This window comes from Triturus cristatus, chromosome 2_2 (assembly GCF_964204655.1).
Source record: "Triturus cristatus chromosome 2_2, aTriCri1.1, whole genome shotgun sequence".
NCBI classification, from domain to species: domain Eukaryota; kingdom Metazoa; phylum Chordata; class Amphibia; order Caudata; family Salamandridae; genus Triturus; species Triturus cristatus.
The window spans coordinates 617570516-617592520 of NC_140582.1; positions in this window are offsets into that span (position 1 = coordinate 617570516).

The following is a 22005-nucleotide window of genomic DNA, read 5'->3' on the forward strand; positions in this document are numbered from 1 at the left end:
GTGGCAGCACAGCAGACTATGGAGGGCAGTGGAAAGGGGGCAGGGGCAACAAAACAACAATACAGGACTGGCAAGAGAGGCAGTGGCAATATAATAGACCATTGTGGGCAGAAGGAAGAGGCAGTGGTAGTACAACCATACATGCCAACAGACCTGATTCAGCCAGGAAATGTCCAATGTTTTTAAGCCCAAATGGGTTTTATTTGATCTGTCTCCTGTTTACAATCTCCTCTTTTTCAATGTAAGTCAAAGGGGAAAATCAATACCGCAGTTTTTTTTCAAAATCTCCCCCTTACCAAGTTCAAAATGTTAGCATGTATGGTACATTGGACCATGGAAGGCAGGAGGAATTGGGGTAGGGACATGGACTCGGATAACAGAGGACAGGAGGGACATGGAGAGGTGCACCAAACTGTCCCTACAGGTCAGGCATCAGGGTTTGCAGCAGCACAATACACCACACAGGGCATGCGGTACAAGAGTGCAGCACAACAATCCATAGAACGCAATAGGGAGGGGACAGGGCCATGCACATGGACAACAGAGAACAGAGGGGAAAGATGCAATGGTAGCTAGCTGACCATAATGGACAGACAGGAGAGAAATCTGCAGCATAACAGACCATAAAGGGCAGGAGGGATCAGATCAGGGGCATTACAATGGAACAGACAAGCCAGGAGGGAGGGAATAGGGGTCTTCACATGGAAACAGAGGGCTGGGGGCAAGGGGGCAGGACAGGTGCAGCAAGATGACCATGGAGGTCAGGCAGGATGGGCACTAGAAGCAAGACACACCATGGAGAGCAACAGTGAGACTATGATGGCATACACACAGACCATGGAGAGAAGGTTGGAGGGGGTCAGGGGCAGCTAGCTGACCACACAGGGAAGGTGGGAGGGGCCGTGGCAGCACAGGAGACCATGCATGGCAAGTGGGAGGGTTAGTGGCAGCACAATGGCTATAATGGGCAAGAAGGAGGGTGCAGAGGCATGCACAAAGGACCATGGAGGATAGAAGGGAGAGTCAGGACCTCGGCACAGACAAGAGAGTTCAGGGGAAGGGGCCTCACAACAGACCACGTGGGGCAGGCAGGAGGAGCAGTTGCAGCACAACAGACCAGTGAGGGCAGAAGCGTGTGACAATAAATGGACCATGGAGGACAGGAGGAAGGGGATAGGGACATGGAATGTGGACAGGCAGGGTGGAGGTGGCAGGGATAGGTTGCAGTCATCTGACAATGCTAGGCAGGTGGGAGGGGAGTGGCAGCTCAACAGAACACTCAGAGTAGATAGGAGTGGTAGGTCCATGGAGCATGGTGGGCAAAAAGGATGGAGCAGGGGCATGCACAAAGATGTCGGAGGGCAGGGGGAAGGAGACTAGGGGCAGCAAGTTAAGCACATAGGCTAAGCAGGAGGTCAATGATGGGGCATAGAATTGGGCAATGGAGGGCAGGAGGAGTGGACTGGTACATCATGCTAAATGGAGGGCAGTGGCAGCACATCAGACCATGCATGGCAGAAGGGAGGAGGCTAGTCCATGGATTCAGACAACAGAGGATAGGGAGGAGGTGGATGGGGCAGCAAGCTAACTGTTCAGAGAAGGTGGGAAGGCCAGTGGCAGAACAACGGCCACACAGGACTGTAATAAGGGAGCAGGGACATGGACTTGGACAACGGATGGCTAGGAGGAGGGAAGGCAGGAGCAGCAAGCTTGGGTGGGGGCAGCACAATGCCAGGCCCTGCTTCCAACCCCCCACCAGCCATTGTGATAACCATCTCACTTAACGTTAAAAAAACACTCGAAATTTGCTGAAAAAAACAAAGATTACAGGGATGGTATAGTTAGACTCAGATTTCACTCATACATAACCAGTGAAATTCAGCAGTTATAGTTACCTGAGCTAACTATAACTTACGCCCCCGCAATGTACTGCTAATGACCTCAGACATTACATCATTCATGACGTGGTCAGTTACATCACTCATGACATCACTTATGACATCTCAAATGACCTGTGAATGCAATGGAACTATAATCGCTAGAACTTTATTTAGGGATAGTGTGTATATATTAACACCCCTTTTTTCCTTTTCTTTTGTGTAAGAACCATTAAAATAAGCAACGTGCCCAGATGAGTATGGCCAATAGCCTTTCACTTTAAAGTAATGTGTAGTCCATTGTTTATGTTGATGTTTGCAATTCTAAGTATGTTTATTATGAATAAGTCACGTTGACGAACATACAGGTATGGCGGTCACGGGACAAGATATGCTGAAATGACATCGTGTGCATATTAACACTTGTTTTCTTTTCTTTATTGCATCAATTCCTGAATTTTCACATCGTGACCAGGCCAATATGGCCACCAGCTTTTTGGATTAAAGTAATATGTAGTCCTTTGTTAATGTTGGCAACTGGAGGCATTTGTACATTTAAATAAGGATGCTCAATTACGTCTTGGATCGTTATCAAGGTTCGGACGAGCCGAAACGTGTGGATCACGTCCTTTGCAGATTAAATACTTCCAAACTACAACCTGAGTGCTGATTCCTTCCTTGTAAGAGTGAGAGGAGATTAAATACATATATTTAAAATTCACTGGAAAAAACACAAGTTTCAGGGACATTATAGTTAGAAATTAGCATTTAAAAAACCTCAGAAATTCACTGAAAAAACCACAGGTTTCATGGATGTCATAGTTGGACATTTTACTCGTACAAAACAAGAGAAATTCGGGCATTATAGTTAGTTGTGCTAACTATAACTCGCGGCCCCGCAATGCACTGCTGATGACGTCACATATTACATAACTCATGACATGGTAAGTGACATCACTGATGACATCACTGATGACATCTCAAATGACATCATTGATGACATCATATACATGATCATCTTATGCACCTCCTCACACCCTAAAATACAGACTACCATTCTCGAAAACATAGACACACCAATACTAGTACAGCTACAATATTCTGTGCACTATGCATGCAGACCTCTAATCTGCTACAGTCTTTTAAATACTCAGTTAGTACCTATGCAGTCTAAGAATCCTTCTGTCTGTCCCATGCACTTGTCCATTCACCCATCCAGCACTATGTACATATCCTATCACTCTGCCAATACCTAAGCACTTATAAATTTAGCATGCCTTCTCTCTGCAGCACTGAAATTACTCCTTTTATTAGTCATATACTTAAAGAATGGCCACTAACCCAAGTACACTATACATGCAGACCTTTAACCAGCTACATACTATTGATACACTCTTCTAAATATCCAGTTAGTACCTCTGCAGTGTAGGAATCCTCCTGTCTGTCCCATGCATTTCTCCAATCACCCATCCAGCACTAGCTACTTATCCTATTACTCCACCAATACCTAAACACTTATAATAACTGAAAAACATGTTTATCATTTTTTGATATGTACTACTGTCAAGGTAAGATTAAGTAATCCAAATACTATCAATGCACAACTACATTCAGCTGTGCACTATATATATAAACCTCTAACCAGCTACTTAGTAAAGTACTACCCATGCAACCTACGAATCTTCCTGTCTGTCCCATGCACTTCTCGAATCACCCATCCAGCACTATCTACGTATCCTATCTCTCCACAATACCTAAGCACTTATAAATTCAACATGTACACTCTTTGCAGCACTGAAATTATTCTAGTTACTAGTCATGTACCTAAGGAATGGCCAAGCCAGTAAAACTAGTACAGCTACAATATTCTGTGCATTATGGATGCAGACCTCTAATCAGCTACATAGCTTTAATACAGTCTTTTAAATACTCAGTTAGTACCTATGCAGTCTAGGAATCCTTCTGTCGGTCCCATGCACTTCTCCATTCAACCATCCAGCACTATCTACGTATCCTATCACTCTGCCAATACCTAAGCACTAATAAATTTAGCATGCACTCTCTTTGCAGCACTGAAATTACTCCAGTTATTAGTCATATACTTAAGGAATGGCCTAGCCACTAACACAAGTGCAGGTACAATATTTTGTACACTATGCATGCAGACCTCTAACCATCTACATACTATTGATACGCTCTTCTAAATACCCAGTTAGTACCTATGCAGTCTAGGAATCCATCTGTCTGTCCCATGCACTTCTCCATTCACCCATCCAGCACTATCTACGTATCCTATCACTCCACCAATACCTAAGCACTTATAAATTCAGCACGCACTTTCTTTGCAACACTGAAATTACTCCAGTTATTAGTCGTATACGTAAGGAATGGCGTAGTCAAAAACGCAAGTGCAGGTACAATATTTTGTATACTATGCATGAACACCTCTAACCAGCTACAAACTATTGATACGCTCTTCTAAATACCCAGTTAGTACCTATGCAGTGTAGGAATCCTCTTATCTTTCCCATGCATTTCTCCAATCACCCATCCAGCACTATCTACGTATCCTATTACTCCACCAATACCTAAGCACTTATACATTCACTATACATTCTGTTTTTAATACTGTCATTATTCTAGTTACTAGTCATGAACTTATGGAATGGCCTAGCTACTAACACAAGTACATCTATAATATTTTGTGCACTATCCAAGCAGACCTCTAACTAGTTACATACAATTGATACACTCTTCTAAATACCCAGTTAGTACTCATGCAGTGTAGGAATTGTCCAGTCTGTCCCATACACATCTTTAATCACTTATCTACCACTATCTACTTATCCTTCACCTCACCAATACGTAAGCACTTATAAATTAAGTGTTCACTCTGTTTGCAGCACTGTCATCATTCCAGTTACTAGTGGTATTCTTATAACATGACCTAGGCACCAACACAAGTACACATAAAATATTCTGTGCATAATCCCTACAAATCTCTAAGCAGATACATACTATTGGTCCACTCCATTAAATACTGAAGTAGTACCCATGCAGCGTAGGATACCTCCTGTCAGTCTCATGCAATTCTTCAATCACCCATCCAGCACTATGTTCTTATTGTATCAGTCTGCCAATACCTAAGCACTTATGGGGCAGATTTACAAGCACCCTGCACCACCAGTATGTCACTTTCTGTAACGTAGTGATGGCGCCAGGCACTCCTTCATATTTACAAGGAGAGGAAAAGCCACCCTGCATGGTTTTTCCTTTCCTTGTAAATATACGACCCCTTCATACACAGAACTTTGCGTTGAAGGGGCGTCCCATAGGTGTTGCTGTGGGGGTTCCCAAGCAACACCCATAGAACAAGACACATCTCCAGATTTATGAGAAATCTTAAATCTGGAGATGTGTGTGAATGCTGCGCCATGCTAGAGTTGGTGAAGCAAGGCGCAACGAGGAGAATTGTTTTAATTTCTCCTCATTTTTTTCTCTTTTAAACCATGCTGCATTCCACAGCATACATTGAAAGAGAAAAATGCCTTTACTGATTGTTTTTGAGCAGGAAGGTGTCCCTTCCTGCACAAAAACAATCTCCAAACGACACAGACATCCCTGCACCATGGTGCAAGGGTGCCTGTGTCACCGCATGGCTGCAGTTTGTGCAGCAGTGCAGAGGGAAACACAGAGTTGCAACATATTCATGTACATATGTCACATCCCTGTGCTTCGGAAGTGCCACAGTACAGTGCAGCTAAAGAGCTTGCAGTGTCACGCTGCAGTACTTCCTCATAAATCTTCACCTATGAATTCACCATACACTACTCATGCATTCTTTCAGTCAATCATGCTGTGTAAATATATTCAACCAAAGTTTCACACATTACCTTGCAATTATAGTTCTTTCTTTAACCAGATAAGGTAGTTCTGATAGTTTCTTCTTTTTTCTTTTGTATTTTCTTTAATTTTTTTGAACAATTTTGTATTTTTTTGGGTGTTTTTAAAAAAAATGAACAAAAAAAAGAAGGAATAAAACAGGAAACATTTGGAATTACTTATCATTCGAAAAACAAAAATACAAAAAAATTAACAACGATGGTTGCATTGTGCAGCACAAACTGCATCCACCGACTGCTCACCGAAGCATATACGCTTTTTACAGTTCACGCAGTGTTGCTAGAGAAAGGCGAATTCTGGACTAATGTCCATTGCAGGTGTTCCCGAGGACGCTTCAGATGTACTTGCTATAGCAGGTGAGGGATTCAAAGCAGTTGCCTCATTTCCTCCCGAGCAAGATTGAGAAGATGTGTGGTCCGGAGATGCTTGTACACAGAAGCAGTGCCACAAGAGTATTTTTTTTCACTGCCTCTTGACAGGACTCGTCACAAATTTTGCTCGTCACCTTTCTCGCATTTACTTTCTTCTCTGCAGGTGGAAAAATGAAGAATTTCCACACGACAGATTCCGGCCTCTGTGGACGTGGTGCCTCCTGCAAGAATTCTTCTTCAGAAGATACTTCCTCCTTCTGCTGCTGCTGTCCAGATGCCATTTTGTTTGATATTTTTTGAAAAACACCAAAAAAAACAAGCAAAAAGGGTTCTTGTAGGAAAAGAGATGTCTCTCTAAAGATGCGCCAACAAGAATGATTAAAATGGGTAGGGTCCTTCAATAGTTAGGGAAATGTTATGAACCAATGAAATCTTTTTTTTTAGGTCACATGGGATCCGCGCACTCTGTGCTCACGAAGCACGCACCCGACGAGACTTCGCAAAAATATATTTAAAAATAATATAAGTTTATTATAAGTACAAATATATTATTTTTATGAATATCTTAGATAGTCTCTTGCCCTAATATGTATATTAAACACACATATATATCATTTTAGAACATAAAAAAAATTCACGCAACCGTCGCGTACCGTAACTTATGAACTGGTCTCATTATAACACAAAATAAGCCTTTTATAGAATAAGCAGAAAGTCTGTAAGCATGAAAAACGCAAGTTTTAAGTGTCTTTCCTTGAATTTAAAAGACATCAAGAACAAAAAAGAAAGAGCTACACTTATACATGAAGGGCTTGCAAAGTTGTATATACTGTAATGCGGCAAAAAAGCAGGTGCTGCGATACTGCGATACTGAAGGGCATATGTACAAGGAAATGGTGCAGCGCTGGGGAACATTTTGCAGTGCCTCGCTGAGCAATTTCCAAAATGCAGGGATGTGCTATATTTACAAGAATACAGTGCCACCCCAGTGTTTTCCCTAGCGCTGGCACTAAAAATAGCTGCCTAGCGCCAATACAGACAACTTTGCACCATAGTGAAAGGGTGCCTGCATTGCAGGGATGATCATTTATGTGCAGCAAGGTGTCCATTCCTGCTCATAAACAATCAATAATGGTGATTAGCTACTTCTATGTGTGTTGCATTCTGCATCACACACCGAAAGAGCAAAAACGAGAAGAAATACTAGTATTTCTCCTTGTTGCGCCAATCTAATGGCTCCTTTTGAAAGGCATTTAGTTTTTGGCACTGCCTCAGATTTACAGATCCTTATAAATCCAGGGCAGCATCAAAAAGCAATGGGTGTTGCGGTGGAACGTCCACTGCAACACCCATTGCATGCCCCTTTCACGCGGATTTCTGCGTTAAAGGGTACCATTTACAAAGTGGCGTTAAGCAACAAAAAGAGGCTTAACGCCGTTTTGTATATATGGAGCAGGGCATTGCGCCACTAGAACATCCTAAAAGGGATGTTCCGGTGGTGAAATGCCCTTGTACATATGCCCGTGAATGCGTAATAGGCTCTGTTCTCTGCAATGAATTAAAAGCCCCTTTCATAGTTGCTCTTCTTTGCTGCTCTACTAAAATCTATCTTTTTACACCCCCTGAAAGAATTATTAAATTGCTTTATTTCGTTCTTAACTGTCATTAGATGTACGCCATATCCAGATGGTTTTTCAGTGGGTGCTTGTTGACACATTGGAAACATCTGCTAAACTGTGCTTTCTTTCTCTGTGATTCACAGATTGATATCAAATCTCAGTCAGCTGTTAAATATATAAAGGCCTAATGTACTATTCAAATTCCCAAAGTAGGAATCTGAAATAAGCACACAGAATAGTTTGTGAACTGGAATGCAACTTGCAGTGTGACCTCTGTACTGACTTGGTTAATTAATATTATATAAGTTAAGTCTGTCTACAAGAGTCCTAATCCGAAATCTGTGTCATGAAGATAGCTTTTCCTTTTCAACTCACCTACTATCCCACCTCAACCTGATCAATGATGTGTGACTGCAGTTGCGGCACCAAACCTTTATAACATCCCTTTCAGAATTCGCTATCAAGGGTGCAAGAAAAAAAATTATTAGTTGGGAAGGATGTGAGTCCTATTCAAGCAATAAGTTCTAAAGTACTGTAAGGCCAAATGCACAGCTTCAAAAAGATAAATCTGGGCTCAACCACGGAAGCTATGACACAGAGCAGACTAGTGAAATGTATCAACACTAAAACAGTCAAAACACTACATAATAAAAACCCCCAAAACCAATCCTGAAAATTACGAAACATTCACTAAGATAAGTTACACTAACATTACAAAATGTGGTACAGGGGACTGGGGACATGGATTTTTTAAGTTTTAAGGCAAAAAAGTAGCAAGAAGTAAAGCACCAACCAAAAATCACTGTTTGCAGTTGTCTCGGACCTAGGTGTGATTTCAGGCTATTCATGATCGGGGTCAGATTGGATACACCAAGCCAGGTCAAATTATTTATCTTCTGAGATAGTCTTTTATGTTGAAGTTGACAGCCTCTAGAAGGGCAAGGTTGAAGGCTGTATCCAACAAAATCTTCTTATGGTTTTATAGCCACTGGACGAGGTCCCACAAAAGCTCTAGATTTTGTTAGGAAAAAATCTCAGATTTTGTAGGTACTAAAATATTTTGATTGGGCATATACTTTTCATGTATTTGCACCCAGTACAGATTTTTAGACTTCGGGGCTGATTTAGAGTGTGGTTGACTGTGTTACTCTGTTACCAATGTGACTGAAGTCACGTCCACCGTGTTACAATTCCATTATCTCCTATGGAATTATGTAATACTGTAAACAAGAAATCTGTCACGTTTGTGATGGGATAATTCATCTGCCAAACTCTAAATCAGGCCCTTAGTCTCTTATTTTTGGGGCTCAAAATCTTTTGGCTGTGCATACCTGGATCTGTATGCAATAAAGTCGTTTAAAAATCGGAGACCTTTGCAACACGTACTGGCTGAAACTCTGGAGGTCTTGGCAGCACCAACCTTTCGGACTTTCTGAAGGTGTTCCTCTTAACCACTTCTATGGCTTCCCCCAATGTGATGAACAACACTTGAGGGCCAGGAAACACTTCAGCAGAGGCCACCAGCAATGTCCTGTTCTAGTTGTAACTGTCCCACTTGCCATCCCAGGATAAAGGCCTCTTCCAGCTTATAAAGTCCTTGTAGCCACACAGGAGGTCAGCCAACTGACCATCCCTAGTCCTGGGTACACGTGAGAGCTGGTCCTGTCCTCCCACTTCCTCGTTGACAACTTCTTTTCACAAATGCGCATGCGCGGGCTCCCGCGCATGCGCATTTCTCGCGAGAAATGCGCATGCACGGGCGTCCGCGCATGCGCATTTGTGAAAAGAAGTTGTCGTCAACAAGGAAGAGGAAGCCCCGGGACGCCGCGCTGCAGGAGTGGCATTTTATTTTATTTTTTTATCATAGTTTACCTTATTTTAAAAGGAGGGCGGGCGGGAGGCAGGCGGCGGGCGGCAGGCAGCTCTGCTTCGCCCTGGCGTGTGCGTAGCGCTGCCTGCTACGCCTACTTCGTAAACCGCGATGCAGGCAGTGCTACGTACACTCCGTGGGCGAAGCAGAGTACTACGCCCGGGGTTAGATAATATGCAGTGAGGCAAACATGATGTGCTGCAAAAGAGGGAAGGTTTGTCCTTGGAAACCTTTTGCCCATTGGCCAAAGATTGTCCAAAAGTCACACCCACCCAGTGGGTAGCAGAGCAAAGAAAAGTAGAATAGCATCCCAGCTCATCAGAACACTTTCTGGACCTGTGGCAGAACAGTAGAAAACTGAACCAGCTATCTCTAACCTGTGAGAGATTCTAAAGTTTTTTAAAAGGAGGGAGGGTGGGAGGCGGGTGGCACGTAATGGGGCTACGCGGAGCGCGCGAGTGTGCGTAGATTTGGCCACACTGGGTGATGCTCCACGTAGCCCCAGTACGCCCACTACGCCCAGGGTTAATATTATCCCACACAGTACAATTTATAGAAAAATCAGACATGGCAAAATCTTTCTGCCCCTGGAGGGAGCATGTGGCACATCTGGGGGTGTATTTAAGATAATGAACAATCCTCTCACACTCACCACTCTAAGTTGGTTATGGGGCTAGCTTTTTCTTCGACTGAAACTGAAGGCAGAAGCTAAAGTGTGTTTTGGGATCTAAAGACCCCTCTTCTCCAAGCTCCCCTTATTTGTAAACTATAAAATGATATGGCTAGTTCCTTTTAGGTTAGTGAAGTTCCCAGACAACCCTAAACTCTCCTGCATCTGTTACGCGTGTTACATTCTTCCCCCAAGCCTTCCTGCCATGTCAAAGCTGTTATCTCTATTCTGAGAGTAGCCTGTTAAACCTCATCAAAGCAGCACTGCCAGAACTGCTGTAGGTAAGCCAGCACAAATTAGGCGAGAGGGACTTTGAGCAGGGAAAGCATAGTTTTCTAAAATTTGCTTTTCCTGTATATTTAACAAAATTCAACTTCACAATTGAATTGGATTTTAATACATTTTAAAACAGTGGTTGGCCTGTCGCTAACTTACACCAAACACAATATTTAAAGTGAACATATTAACTGTAATTTACCTTTTTTTCCAGAGAAAGAGCTACAGTGCTTATAGTCAAATTAGCTTTTGAGGGTTATTTACTGTATCCTGCAACCCTTAAATTCTTACATGTTCCACTTTTAAATGCCAAGCACCCCACTCTCAAAGCCTACCTAGGGGTGGCTAACTTAACATTTAAAAGCAGAGCTTCCCTCCTGTCAAAAGGTATATTTTGATATACGTTTCCAATAGGTTGAAAGCTGCAGGAGCCAGGCAACACATAAAGTCCTTAAGTCAAGTTTTTGATGTCAGCCTAGTTAATGGTGCAATAGGTGTTGCAGTCCACAAGAAATCTTTAACTTTCTATTCCATAGGTGCATTTTCTTACAACATGCCTTTTTACTCCAAATTTAGATATGGCTTTTAGAATTATCAATTTTGCCATGCTTAAGGGGGTTGTAGTGCCCCAGTATTCAGAGTAAACAATCAGAAGCTTCAATCCACAAATTAATTGGGGTGGCCCATACAAAGAGGCAATTTTTGACAGAATGGAATGTCTCTGTCAGCTCCTCTTCTATTTGCGAGTGAGGCAGAAGGAGCCCTGAAGGACACAGACAGCATAGACACCATCCCAGTGAATGCAGGTAGGGGGAAGAGTGTGCTGCAGGGTCTTTACCAACTAGCAATATAACCTCGCAGGAGACCTTAAAAGAAGTCAAAACTGATAGTACCCGGTTAGAATTTACGAAGTTAGGGACCGAAGAGGGGGGTAGCCCCAAAAAGGGAAAACCAAGGAAGGTAAGGGCGCCTCCTCAACAGCATAAAGTAAGAGTTATCCCTACATTTAAACTTTTTTCAAAGTAATGCCTAAAACTTTGATATTGAAATACCCAGGTACCTCTACATCAAACAACACTGCATGTTCCTCAGCTAGTAAGATGGAGACGATAATCAGCCCTAACAGGTTCCAAGACCTGGCTGATGACCCTCAGTTAATGGACGATATTGTCTCGGGGGAGGATACGGTTACATCCTCGCAGGTTGAGCTGCAAAATGTCTCGCAATCTGGGGATATTGGCCAGAGACAGATAGTAGTATCAAACATGAATGTGGGACTCTCCAGTCAAACTACACCACAGTCTGTTTCGGACCTGATACATTTACTGACGACAGAGGTCAGAAGTAGATTTGAAATCCCTGAAGCGAATCAGGGTGAGATCAGGTAAGCATTTGAGAAATTGGAGAATAAATTGGATGCTCTTGCGGCTAGAACTGTAGCACTTGAAACAGCAGTGAAGGATTTGGAGTCTCATACTGAGGAAAACAAGAAAGAGATCATTCTGTTAAAGGAAAGTGGGTCGGTTGTTAAAGAAAAGCTTGAATCTTTTGAAAATGCACAAAGAAGGAACAACCTTCGCTTGCTGAAAATCCCAGAGGGGGCGGAGTGGGATAATCTAAAGGAGTTTGTAGTTTTTTGATTAAAAGAGGGACCCAGGTTGACTGCACAGAGCAAGGCCTTATGGCAGACATTCAGAGGGTTCATAGAGACCCATTTAGGTTAACCCCTAACAAGATTAAGCCCAGGAAAATCTTTAATCCACTTCCTTATATACAGGGTAAAAGAAGACATTCTGGTTAAAGCCCTAAAAAATTAAAACATTAACTGCAGACGGAATTAACTTTGAAATAAGATCTGACGTGTCATACATCACCGAAATAGGCAATGGGAGTTGGGGAAACTACTGAATCCTTTTAAGAAGATAGGTGCTAATGCACAGTAAAAATTCCCCGCAACTGTACGAGTAATGTACAGGAACAAAATGCACACCTTTCGGCGGGTGGAGGATGCAGATAATTTTTTACAGTCTATCCCAAAGGGAGGGACAAGCTAGAGGAACTGAGTAATAGATCTCCTCCCCTCCTGGATTTAACCTGTTATTAACATCCTCAAGTTAAGTAAATAACGCCAATAGTTAAAAAAAAGAAAAACGGTGAAGAGCAACAAATAGCAATTAGGTATAATACATCCTCCCGACTCCAGAAGGGGCCTTATAGACCCAGGTAGAGGCCATGGAGAAAAGGAAAAGAGGGTTCTCCATGGTGGATGTCACAGGTGTCACATGAGGGATTGGGGGGTGGGGGTATGGGTCACTGGGTGGGGAGCAGTCGGATACATTTAAAAATAAATGTGTCCTTGTATAGTTTTTGGTGCCCAAAGGTAGGAAAAAACTCGGCCCATTTAATGAGTGAAAAGAGTGCCCAGTTGAAGGTTCTCTCTTGGAATGTAAATGAATTAAGAGTCAAATATAGGAGGGGAAAGATCTTACAATACTTAAAAGACATGCCGGCGCAGGTTCTAATTCTGCAGAAAACGCACTTAACGGATGTAGAAATGAGAGGCCTTTTTAAGTCTAGGCACTGGGTTCAGAATCTTATCTGTACTACCCAACAACTAACTATTTAAGGAGTGGCAATCCTGATTAAAAGATGTCCATACATTACTGTAGAAGATAGTAAAGTAGAAAGGGCAAGTAGATGGGTCATAGTGAAAGCCAGGTTCTTTCACTATAAATTCACATTGGTAGGGTATTATGGGCCCAACATAGATGATCCCAGCCCTCTTTCAGGATTGCTCATGGAGCTATTAAGTTTTCCCGATCCCATAATTTTAGTAGGAGATTGTAATGTAGTCCTAGATCCAGCATTAGACCGTTCATCTAATAGCAGAGCAATTGTGAATAGTAAGATGCGATCCCTGTTAAAGTCCACTATGAAACAGCTAGGTTGGGTGAATATCTGGAGGGATAAAATGGGCACTAAAAGAGGGTTTACTTTCTACAACAAAAAGTATGGTCATCATTCAAGACTAGATTTCTTTTTGATAGATCATGATCTGAAAAGATGGGTGAAGGGTTTCAAACTCACTTATCAGATCATTCCGCAATAATTTTAGTCTTGGATCGACCAGCTAAATTACCATCGAGGAGCTGGACTTTTGATCGTGTCATATTATTGGAGGAATATGTGATTGAGAAGTTGAGGGTCGAGACTCAGAAGTTCTTTGTGATCAATCTCGATAGTGCCCCAATGGGGGTTGTATGGGACGCTTACAAAGCCTTCTTGAGGTGGTATATAACATCTTTACAGATATCTAGACAGAAGATTAATAAAAATAAAGTAGCCAGGGTGATTGAAGGGATATTAAGGAAAATGTGGCAAGTGAGCAAACTTGCCCACTTGGAGTATGGGCAAGGGTGTAGGAAAGTTCTAGCCTGGAAAACTAAAAATGAGCAGGCAATTGGGTTCTTAAAAGAACTTAGAAATGAGGTATTAGGAAACAACTTCACAACCAGTGAAGAAATAGAAAAGGCCTTTCATAAATATTTCGAAGAGGTATATCAGGAGCAATTACGAGTAACGGAAGAGGATATCGAGGCCTGGTTGGGTCAGGATGTTCCGGCAAAAATCAGCGTTAGCGAGGCTGGTAACCTTAACATTCCCTTTATAGGGAGTGACATTAGGTAGCCCATAATGGCTGGGAAGTCTGGAACAGCGGCAGGTCCTGATGGGATACCGGCTGAATTTTACAAGTGCTTGAGTGAGATTCTCACCCATATACTCGAGGAGCTATTTTCACACATCTTTGAGGAGGGTAGAGACATGCCAGCATCCTGGAATGAAGCCGCAGTCAGCAAAGCCACCCAACTCTTGTGACTCATACAGGCCTATCTCTCTAATAAATTGCGATTATAAAATCTTCGCTAGGAATCTAGCAGAGTGGTTAAATGGGGTGGTGGGGAGCCTCCTAGATGAGGATCAAAAAGAGTTTGTTCGAGGGAGAGGGATTCAGGACCTGACATACAACTTAATTGGAGCAATAGATTTAGCTACACTTCACAAAATTCCCCAGGCCATTATTACCTTAGACGTCACAAAAGCGTTTGATAGGGTAAATTGGTTCTATTTGCCAAAAATATTAAGGCTGTCCAATTTAGGAGAAAAGTTCATTAGGACTTTGAGCCTGATATATCAAACACCCACAGCAAGGGTTCTTGTAAACGGAAATCTATCCACCCCTTTCGAAATCCAGGGGGAGACTAGACAGGGGTGCCTTTTATCTCCCCTACTTTTCAATCTATATGTAGAGCCCCTGGCCATTAAAATCAGGCAGGAGGTCAGAGTCCACCCTTTCAGATATAGCAGCTGGGAAATGAAGGTAGCCTTGTACGCTGACGATTTAATGGTGTACACCTCAGATGTGTCTTCTGCTGTTCCAATATTGTACAATCTGGATTCCCAATTTGGTCATTTTCAGGCTATGAAGTAAATACGACAAAAACATGGAATATGGCCTGGAATATGACCACACAACAAGGGAGCTACAAAACGCAGATAAGATATCTGAGTATTATGGTTGCACAGGACATCGAGAGAATTCCAGAAATTAATTTTTAAAAAGTCAGCAAGATGCTCAGCAAGTCATGGGCAAGCTGGGCTTATTTACCACTGACTATAATCGGAAGGGTAAATTTGATAAAAATGATGATCTTCCCTAAACTCATCTTCCTATTTCAGGGAAATCCGGCTTAAGAAACTGCAGTAAAAGATCAGTAGTTTTATCTGGGCTTTTAAGAGCATACGTATCTCGTGGAAAAAACTCCACAGGAAGAAAATTAAGGGAGGACTGCGCTTGCCAGACTTAATCTATTATGCATGTTTTTTTAATGAGGACTGGGAAAATGCTGCTGAATGAACCGGATGGTTCAGATATCGGAAGAATGTTAAAAGTGATGTTTTTAGATGTGAAGGGCGGAGCAAGGTTTTTTCTATACATTTGGAGATCCCAGATACTTTAAAAAGGTGCACCTAAAGATCTTGCGTAGGCTAGCCACAACCTGGTATAACATTAGAAAGGAGCTAAAAATTAATCATTATAGTGTGTTAGCCCCGATTTGGAATGCTTCCGGTTCTCCAGAATCGACAAAGGATTCCTTGGTAGCACCACTAAGGACAGCCGGAATATCTTGTTGGAAGCAGTTAGTCGACCATGGTATTCTACTTCCTTTGGAAAAGCTGTTAGACATAACAGAAAATGAATTATCTAGATTCAAATATTTGCAAATGAGAAGTTGGCACCAAGCAGTCGGGCTAGGTGTTGGCACCCTGAATGAGTGGGAATTTGCGCTAATAAAGAAAGTGGTAAGAAAGAAAGAGGTGACATATCTATACTGGCTCCTGATTGATCTTTCAGAAGGGGACTTTAAACTGCCGACGGAGCTGTGGGAAAAGAGCTGGCCTGGGATTCAGCTAAAAGAATTGTAGCAAGTATCTTGTGACATCTTATATTCCACAGTGCAGGCTGCAAATTTAAAGAGAAACCAAATGTTCTGACTCTCTAGGGTTTATTGTACACTCTTAAGGCTTTCCAAATTTGGGAAGATTGCTACTCCGAAATGCCATAAGTGCTTCCAAGAAAAAGTAGATGATACCCACATGTTCCTGTATTGTCCAGCATTGCAACAATTCTGGGCTGATGTAAGTAATAGTGTCTCTACAACATTTGGAAAGCAACTTTAGGTAAGCCCAGAATTGCCCTTTTTTGGGGTTCCAATGAATCACGAATCTTTATCGGTTGATAACAAAACATTTGTGTTTTATTCAATCCTATTGGCATGAAGGGAAATCTGTAAAAACTGGATAAATAATGTTCCCCCGACTCTAAGAGATTGGATTAACACTGTGAAATATATAATTAAATTGGATATGTGATCATTGAAAAAGAAGAGAGATTTTTGGCTACCATGTGTGAGCTGGCTTTAATGTGTGGTTAACCTGGTCTTATGATTATGCTTCTACACTGAGATACTTCACTAGTCCGGTTACCCCTTGGATGGCTCTGAGAGAGAGTTGCATTTAACCATGTAAGGAGAGGTTCTGTGTAAAGTGCAATTCCTTTGGAACATAGTACTCTGGTTTGTGCCAATTAACTAGGGGGGCCCCAGGGAGATTTTCCAACTATCTCTGTTTTTATCTAAGGCTAATGAGGACTAAACAGAAACAACAACAAAAAAGAGTGTCTGCGTGCTTCACAAAGAGCAAGAGAAAAAGTGATTAAGCAATGGCAGTACATCAACAGAAAGTAATACATATTTTAGCCAAAACATAAATCACTAAGACCATATTAGTATGAAGCTGCACTGTGCATTCTACTAAGATCTAGCTAGAAGACAGTTGAGGGCATATTATCAAGCACCTATCACCACAGGAATGTCACTTTTTATGATGTTCCTGTGGCGAGAAGGGCTTTGCCTTATTCACAAGGCAGTGTTAAGCCACTTAACGTGGCTTAAGTCGCCTTATGAATAAGATACCCTTTCACGCTATATTTAGCATGAAAGGGGTGGGCAATGGGTATTGTGGGTGGTGTTCCACTGCAACACCTATTGATTTTGACACTGCTCCATATTTACAAGGGTGGCATAAACATGGGGCAGCGCAAAAATTAAGACCAGGGAAAACCTGGTCTTACCCTGGTGAAACGAGGAGAAATGCTTTATTTCTCCTCATTTGTGCTGTTTCTATGTGCTGCATTGTGCAGCACACATAGAAACAGCAAGATGCCATTGATTGTTTATGTGCAGGAAGGTGTCCGCAGATAATATCAGTAATCCTTACCTCAACAATCTCCATAGGTTGAAGCTGGGTCAGGTGTGTAGAGGGAATGAAACAGCAGTTAAGTAGAAAAGGTTGCAGGCTCTTTTTTTTAAGTAGGCAGCAATGTGGGACATGAATCCAGAAGGGATGGGGCTTTAGACCTTGGGTGTGCATCTGGAAAGGTATTAGATGTAGGTATTTCTTGAAAGCTGGTGTTTCCAATAGTAAATAGTCTGAGCTACATAATTGACAGAGGCCATAAGAGATCTTCAGGTTCTTAGCCAGATGGTGTGAGTGATCAGCGAGGATCAGTTTGAGCAAGCAGTTTCCTATGTGGTTTTATTATTAATAGTAAGTCAATTCAAGTAGTTCACAGTGAGAAGTGTGATCTGAAGAGTAAGCCCTGAGACAAAGCATGCTTCCGCTTGCAGTGAGGCTTTGAGGTGTGCCAGATTAATGTTAGCAATTCCAGATAGAACTGTATTCCGACAATCTAATCTGGATAAAACAAAGTCCTGAATTGTTTCCTTGAGGGTTTACTCCGGTTAAAAATTCTTGATTGATGTGATCAGCCTAATTCAGTGACTCTGCACGGTGCTGATGTGTTCCTGAAGAGTTTATTTAGTCAAAATGAAGCCTGGAGGTGTGGCATTTTTGATGATCATACTAAGGTAGTCTAGAATACTAGATGAGTCAAGCCATTCTTGAATTGAGAAAGAGGAAGTGTGTGGTAAGTTAAGTACAATTCAGTTTTTATTGAGATTGAATTTGAAGTGATGCACTTTCACTCAGGACTGCGTGTTAATGACAGTCAAAGCCAGTACTGAGATATTATCCTGGCAAGAAAAATTCAGATGTACCTGGATTTCATTTGCACCTCGAAGGTTAGGAACCTTGGTGTCATCTTTGATGATGGACTAAACTTCATGAACCACGCTAACAAAACAGTATCAACAGCACACATGAAGTTAAAAATGATCCAGAAAATACGCCCTTTTCTCCCTGACTCTGCCATCAAGACATTGGTTTCTGCCCTGGTCCTCTCATCTTTGGACTATTGCAATGGGCTATTTCTCAATGCTCAATCCAGAGTAATTGCAAAACTCCAAACAATTCAAAATGCGGCAGCTCGTCTTCTTACCGGTAAAACAAAGTTTGAACCCATTTCCAAAGATATAAAAGATCTTCATTGGCTTACTGTACAAAAACGAATTCATTTCAAATCACTCTGCATAGTATTCAAAACAATTAATAATCAAGGACCTCATTTTTTAAGAGACCAACTACAATCTTACAAACCCACAAGAGTTTTAAGATCAGCTACTCTCAGCCAACTGGTCGTCCCTCGCACCAAAACAGTTAGCTGGGGTGACCGACGCTTTTTGGTGGCGGCCCCCAGACTCTGGAACACCTTACCCCTTAACATCAGACAAAGTGTTACACTGCTTCAATTCCGCAAACTCTTGAAAACCTGGTTGTTCGCTCAGTAACCTCTCTTCTTTTTCTCACACATCTGTTCAATTAACTGGTTGTACCCCCTCGCATTTCCTTGTCAATATTGGTTTTTAGCGCCAAGACGCCTACGGGTAAATGCAGCGCTTTACAAATATTAAAAAATAAATAAATAAAAATGATAGGTTGTTAAGGTCATTAAGGTCTGTAGTGGGCTTTATGAAACAAGTCACATCACAAAAAATACCCCTTGTGACAGTCAGAGATTAATGAGGGTGGACCACTGAGTGGACAGATCCATCCACAACTCTTTGTCTAATATGACAGATAGGGTGGGCAGCAAAATGGGTTTGTGGAGTCAATTTGGACATGTTACTCATGAGTTTCAGCTGAGATATTTCTCTAAAAGTAAACCAATTGGTAGGTGACTTTCTGCTTACATCAGGGCAGGGAACATTTTGTGGAGGTGTAAGAAAAATGTCAGTCCTTTTCTCCTTGGCATCTAAGAAGTCTGCAAAATATTCACATTTCTTGGCAGGATCAAATCATTTGGGAATGGGTAGAGTTTGTGGTAGCTTTACCTATTTCCTAGAGCTTCTTGGGTCTGTTTTCACTATATCAATTTGAAATCTGACTGACTGGGATTTGGCTTTGAATGATCACCTTTTGTATAATTTTCTGGAAGCACTAATGCAGTCTAACAAAGGCCCTTATTACGATGGTGGCTGGTCGGACTGCCAACCACCACCACATTGTGCAGTAGACCTTCCGACATTGAGTTTGTGGTCCTACCTGCCAGCACGGTTGTCCAAAAGTACTTTTATCTACTGCGGCTTGTGCTGCGGCACAGATGAAGGGTTGCAGCACAAGCCGCAGTAAAAAAAAACTTTGTGCACATCCAAGCACCAGATGCCAGGCACCATGTGATTTTTAAGGCTGTGGGACCGCCATGAAATGGCAGTCGGAAAGGAACATTCTAATCCCTATGACGGTGCCACCTCCTTTCTAGGTATAGGATTCTGACCGGCCTCCTGACAGGATCTTGGAGCTTTTCATAAGTGACGGTCTTTCCCCACTTAGTGGTCTGACCGAATGCATCAAAATGTGGGGTCGGACCGATGGTCTGGATGCCAGATGGACTGCCACTGATGACCCATTGGTGGCGGTCCGCCCAACATTGTAATAAGTCCCATAGACTTGAGGTCGATATCATTGTTCATGTTATTCAAATAAGAAGAGTTGTTTTGGCCTTGTTGAGTTTCTTGGTATACCAATGAGTAGGTATTTTGTTTTGGGATTCACCCTACTTGAATGTTCAGACTCTTAGTCATGCTTGTGTGTACGTTATTGTTAGCCTCATTGACATCTTGACCTTTCATGGGGTGAGGGGGAATGTGGGAGAAACTAGTAGCAAGGTATTTATAATTTTTGTTATTTAAATAACTTACAAGGGTTATTGGTGTTTTTTGCTGGTTAGTGATCAAGGTTTTGATGAAGAACAGGTGGAAGGGGATATTGTAACAGTTCACAGGAAGAGGGTCATCAATTTGTAAAGATGGGTAGAGGTACTTTAGTTAGGTGAATCTAATCATTCAAAAGTGAGATTAGGAGAAGAGTTAGAGACTGGTGTTTACAGAACAGGAGTCATGTGACTCAAGGTGGAAGTTGTGCAGAGGGGAAGGGTAGTGTAGATTGCTGAATTGGAAAAGATGAATTGTGAGAAAGAATGGGAAGGAAGGGGAATCGATCAGCACCCAGGCTGTCCTGGCCCTTCTCTACTTAAAGCTGATTGAACTGACTTTAAACACCAACATTTGGAAGTCAGTGGGAGATATTTACAAGCCACTAATGCCACCGGAGTGTCACTTTTTGTGACCTTCCGTTGGCATAGCGGCATTTCACATATTTACAAGGTGGCCTTAAGCCACCTACAGTGGCCTAATGCCACCTTGTAAATATGCCTTTTTCCGCAGAAGTTCTCTACAGCAAAGGGGCATGCAATGGGTGTTGCAGTGGGCATTCCACAGCAACACTCATTACTTTTTGATGCCGCCGTAGATTTACAAGGCTGGGGCAGAGCCAAAAACTAATGCCATGGAATACCTGGTCTTAGGATGGCGATATGAGGAGCACACATAGAAAGTGCAGATCACCATTATTGATTGTTTATGTGCAGGAAGTTGTCCCTGCCTGCAAATAAACAATTGTCCCTCCAGCACAGGCACCCTTGCGACATGGTGGCAAAGTGTTGGTGCTGGCGCTAGGCAGCTTTTTTTACATAATTGCTAGAGAAAATGTACATGGGTGCACAGTATTCTTGTGAATACAGTGATTCCCTGCATTTGAAAAGGGTTGGTGCGTGGCGTTGCCAAATTTTGTGCAGCTCCACACTCCAACTTTTTTGGTAAATAGGCCACAAGGCTCAGAGTTAAAAAAGGACCTAGTTCTTTTACAAGTTGTAAAAATGTGCTCGGATTCACTAGAATGAGATGGCATTTACTTTCTGACATAATTCCTTTTCATCTTATTGATCTAGATCTTGTTGTTATGAACACCTTGTTGAGACAGCTATATTTTTCTCCATGAATGAATGACCTCAGAAATTAGAGCTAATAATTAATCAAGGTGCACAACAGGAGTACATTCTTACGTAGGTCGCTAGGGTGGGGGCCAGATTTGGGCCCCCGAGGGGCCGTTTTTGTTACCGGGGGTCAGCAATTTCGGGCCCCTGTAACAAAATCGGCCAAAATCGGCCCTCGCAAACTGCTCTGCTGAACTCTCTCTCACCCCTGGGGGGGCCGGCTGAGCAGTTTGCCAGGGCCGGTTTCTGTTCCCAGTCCGGCCCTGGTTACATCTATGTTTAATTTTCGACATTTTTGTAACTGGGCATTTTAAGAAATTCCATGCAATCCTGATGTACATTTAGCTTTTCACTTTTTAAATTTTGACCTTGTAAGAAATTAGGATATTAGTTAACGGGAGGTTATTCTCCATCTCAAGTAATAACAACAAACCCTTTAGGATGAATCACGAAAGTCACTAAATAAGCCTGAGCTCAAACCCATGGTAGCTATGGCAAAGAGCAGACAGGTATAACTTAGAAGCAAGGTGTACATTTTTATGCAGTGTCAAAACAGTAATAATTTCAAAA